This window comes from Microcebus murinus, chromosome 1 (genome assembly GCF_040939455.1).
Source record: "Microcebus murinus isolate Inina chromosome 1, M.murinus_Inina_mat1.0, whole genome shotgun sequence".
Lineage (NCBI taxonomy): Eukaryota > Metazoa > Chordata > Mammalia > Primates > Cheirogaleidae > Microcebus > Microcebus murinus.
In genome coordinates this window covers 89727123-89731851 of record NC_134104.1, presented here as the reverse complement: position 1 = coordinate 89731851, position 4729 = coordinate 89727123, and positions in this window count along the sequence as shown.

Genomic DNA, 4729 nt, shown 5'->3' with positions numbered 1-4729 from the left:
AATGAGTCACTCTTTCCAAGATCTGTCAAAAGTATCAGTGGTTATAAGGCTAGGAAGCATACCAACCCTAGAAAGAAGTACAGAACTTTAAGTTATAGGCAAGAATGTAGAATGCCCAGAATTACTACAATTTTATTACTCTGCCAAATTTGCATTCTTACACCATCTAATCATTCCCTTTTAAGGATTCATTATTTCCTATAGTTAAACCTATGAGGGAGAAAAAGGAATATATTTTACACAGTATATTTGTATAGTTGGAAAATCTGGAGCCTGTATTTTTTACCATTTGAATAACCCTTCCACTTGCCCATACATGTTGGAAATGCTGTTTAACTTAACTACACAGATCAGACTTAGTTTAAGACTTTACCCTTTCACCTTGCTCTAGGCAAAGAGAAAGATCAAAGCTTCCTGGATTTTTTAAGGATGACCCCTTCTTTGTTCTGAACACTTCTCACATCTCCTGTTTGTAGAAGCTCCTACAGAGACTGAATTGTTTTTCTATTCTATAAATCTGCTTCTTATAAACAAGACCCTCATTGCCCATTTGGCGTCCTAGAAGAGGGAATTTACCTGTGAGGATAGATTTTTTACCTAATGATGGTTTTTAAAAATCATAGTATTAAATAAAATAGATATTTTCAGTAGAAGGAGTTGTCAGAATTGATAGGTGAAGAAAGATATTTGTAACTGATATGCTATAATAAGAAGACTGATTTAGAACAATGAAAAAATCTCATGATATTAATTTGGCTTTGAACTAACCAAGTAACCAAAATACTTTATGTATTTTATTTTTACTTTACAGGTACCATGATTTATTTATTAATTCATTAACTTTTACAGGTTGAAGTATAATATAAAGTAAATGATGATAATATTATTTCACTGAGTTCATTAATTTATTATCCATTAAGAATATGCAGGGTTTCAGCCAGAGGACAGGATACAATGAATTGGGAAATGAAATCCCCAGTCCACAAACAGATGACACTGAAAATAAACACTACAAAGAAGTTTGAACAGGTTAAATACTTACCAGGCTAAGGACTGAAAAGCAAATCATTTTACCCTTTTGAGTCTTAGTTTTCTCACCCATAAAACAAAGGAGCCAAAATTAATTGCAATGTCTAAAATTCAAGGACTAAAAGAAATATGTGCCAGTGTTAAAAGTGAATTTAAAGTGCACAAGCCCTCACATATTTTGTTTGGCAAATTTCATGAGGAAGATAAGCTCAAGTTGAATTATGACTTCAGATAGGGAGATGGACGCTATCATAGACATAGTGAACAAAGGGAGGAAAAATATGGAGTTTGGCTGCAAATAGGAGAGAATGCCTAAATGGAATGGACAGCCTGGGCAGGAGGGAGCCAGAGCAGAGAGCTGTAAGGCAAGACTGGGCTGAGTGCACTGCAAAGCTCAGATCCATCAATCAACAAGGACTTCATGCTACTCAGGTTACTTTATGTGTTAAGGGATTCTTAAGGGGGTGCCTGAGATAACATGACCAAGGATTATAGACTGTGCTAAGTATAGTAGATTGTAAAAATATCCTAGCATCTAGCTTTATAAGACTAGCAGAGGAAGGACATCTATAACTAGAGAGAGCTGAGGATATATTTTAAGAATGCTCTGAAGTTCCGCTTAAATGGTGGGTCCTGGCTGAGGGTTGTGAAGAAACAGCAGTTGCAGGCAGCCAACGAATGGTAATCAAATTGGAATTATTCACTTTGGGCGGACTCTGGGCAACCAATACTTGAGAAAGGGACTACAAAACTGTTGCAAAGAAGCACTTTGGCTGCAAACCCAGGAAGAATCCACACATGTCCTAAAGACACAAAGGGCACTTGGGTGTACTAGGAAGATTTCTGACAAGATTCATTCCTCCCAGAGTTAGAAAAGTGAGGAAAACATACGATGCTCTGGAATGCTGTGTTCTCTTACTCAATGAGATCTAGGTGAAGCCCAGTCCATTGCCCTTTTAGCCTTGCCTGCCAGGAAGCTGGAAACAGAATTTAGATTTAATTCCTAGGACTTACATTGAAATGTTTAATCCTGTTTTTCATCTTTAAATTCTCACTTTGTCTTTTGCTCTTATCTTAGCAATTTTGTCATATGTGTATCTTTCATTACATGCCACTTCATTCATTTGTCTATTTCAAAGATACTTACTGAGCATTTACTTTGTGTCAGACACACTGAGTTCTTTTAGAGGGTGGAATGAATGTGGCTCTGGACCAGCAGGCAGGAGACCAGAGCTTTAATATCAACTCTGTTTCTGACTTGTGCTGTGTGTAGATCTTAGGGCTTGATGTTAATACTCACGATATAGTTCAGGCATTTTCCAGATAAACAAGGGCTCTGGGGCATAGAGCTGGTTTTTCTAATAACTCATCCCATCTTCATCTCTTTTAAGAACAGATTTTTCCCCTGAGGGTCTTTGATCCTACAGCTGCAGACATTCTGGCACCAGGGAGCCTTAAAGGTCAAGGATGGAAGACACACAGAGGTTGATGAAATCAGGGGACATCTTCCAAGATGGATGGACGGTGTCATTTGTGGTATAAATAAATATGCACTTACTAAGCTCTGACAGGGATCCAACAGGTGTGTTCCAGAACAGTGCTGTTTAGAAGAGCCCTTCTGAGGAAAAACCGCCTCGAAACTGTGCTTCCTTTAATCTGTTAGGTCTTCTTTTTTATTTCAGGCTCCCAAAGATTGAGCATCCTGGGGTACAAAGGCAGGAATGTGAGCTTGAGCCCCAGTTTCCTCATCTGTAGAATAGGGAAGCTGGACCCTCCAGAGTCGCCTTCTTGCCCCTTCTGGGTCTAATTGTCTGTGACTTTATGACTATCAATTCTCCTTCCAACCTTTTGGCTCCATTTCTCCCCAAAAATATTCATCTTTCTGATCCTCCTCAAAAACAATATTCAAACACAGTAGGAACACCTGTATAATGGCGACACCAAAGGACAAGACTGAGACCTACCTACTTAAGTACTATTGAGTTGTATGAAAGACTTGCTAGATATAGCTATTACTTTTCAAAGTATATCACTTCCCTCATAGTGTATCCAAATCCATGACAAACTATGTTTACACAATTCTATTACATATGCATATATAAATCCACATTCACATTTTGCTTAGCACACTGATGTGTATAGAATCAATATAAAAGCATCTGAATCAATGTTTATTTCACATCAGTGATTTATACATAAAACAAATATCAGGGAGAATAAAAAACACAAATACAGGGCTGGGTGAGGTGGCTCACACCTGTAATCCTAGCACTCTAGGAGGCTGAGGCGGGAGGATCACTCAAGGTCAGGAGTTAGAAACCAGCCTGAGCAAGAGTGAGACCCTGTCTCTACTACAAATAGAAGAAATTAATTGGCCAACTAAAAAATATATAGAAAAATTAGCTGGGCATGGTGGTGCATGCCTGTAGTCCCAGCTACTTGGGAGGCTGAGGCAGAAGGATTGCTTGAGCCCAGAAGTTTGAGATTGCTGTGAGCTAGGCTGATGCCACAGCACTCTAGCCTGGGCAACAGAGTGAGACTGTGTCTCAAAAAAAGAAAACACCCACAAATAGAGAGAAGGCATAATTCCTGCCCCAAAGAGTTTGTTTCATGGAAGTGCTTAAAAATGTAGACAGCAATGTGTATATAATATCAAAATAAGTTCAATGGTATTTAAAATATGCACACATGAAATGCTGTAAGCTATGTACAGTGAATATTAATATGCTATGTACAGTGAATATTAATATTGGACAGCACTCTTGATGCTAACTGTTTAGTATGCAAAAAGGTAGCAAAGGTCCCTGCTCTTTATAGCCCTATAATCTTCAAAATGATATGCAAATACAGTTGTCCCTCAGTGGGGGAGGGAATTGAACCCCCTATGTATACCAAAGTTCGAGGATGTTCAAGTCCATTATTTAAAATAGTGTAGTATTTGCATATAACCTAGGCACATCCTCTTATGTACTTAAAATCATCTCTAGATTACTTATAATACCTAATACAGTGCAAATGCTATGTAATAGTTGTCCTGTATTATTTTTTATTTGTGTTATTTTTAATTTTTATATTGGTTTTATTGGCTTTTAAAAAATTTTTCAATCTGTGGTTGATTAAATCTGCAAATGCAGAACCCATAGCTATAGATCACCAACTGTATATTCATTCATTAATTTGTTCTTTCTGCAAACAATTATTGAGAGCTTACTATGCGGAAAGTTGTAGGACAGAGGCATGATTAAAACATAGTTCCTGTCTTCAAGGATCTTAAAATTTAGTGGGAATGAGGAAAAACAAAGCAAAATGGAAACGAAGTATCAGTAAAGAGCCATAGAGAACACTCAGAGGATACCGTAATTGTGTCCTGGGATTAGGAAAGACTTCATAATGGAGTGGCACTTGAGTAAGACTTGCAAAGATAAATAGCATTTTCATGGTGTAGACAAAGAAAAAGGGCATCTCAGAAAGAGAGATTAGATTATTAGAATAAAAGCACAGGGGCATGAAAATTAAAGCACGTGTTGGGAATAGCACGTAGGCTGGTGTAGTTGGAGCATGGATTCCAATAAGTGAAAAGGGAGATGAGGCAGGAAGTTAGGATAGAGCCGGCACATGGAGGGCTGCACTGCCACACTAAACCTACTGATTTGGTTCAGCTAACAGTAAGGAGTCAACAGAAGTTCAAGAAGGCAAGGAC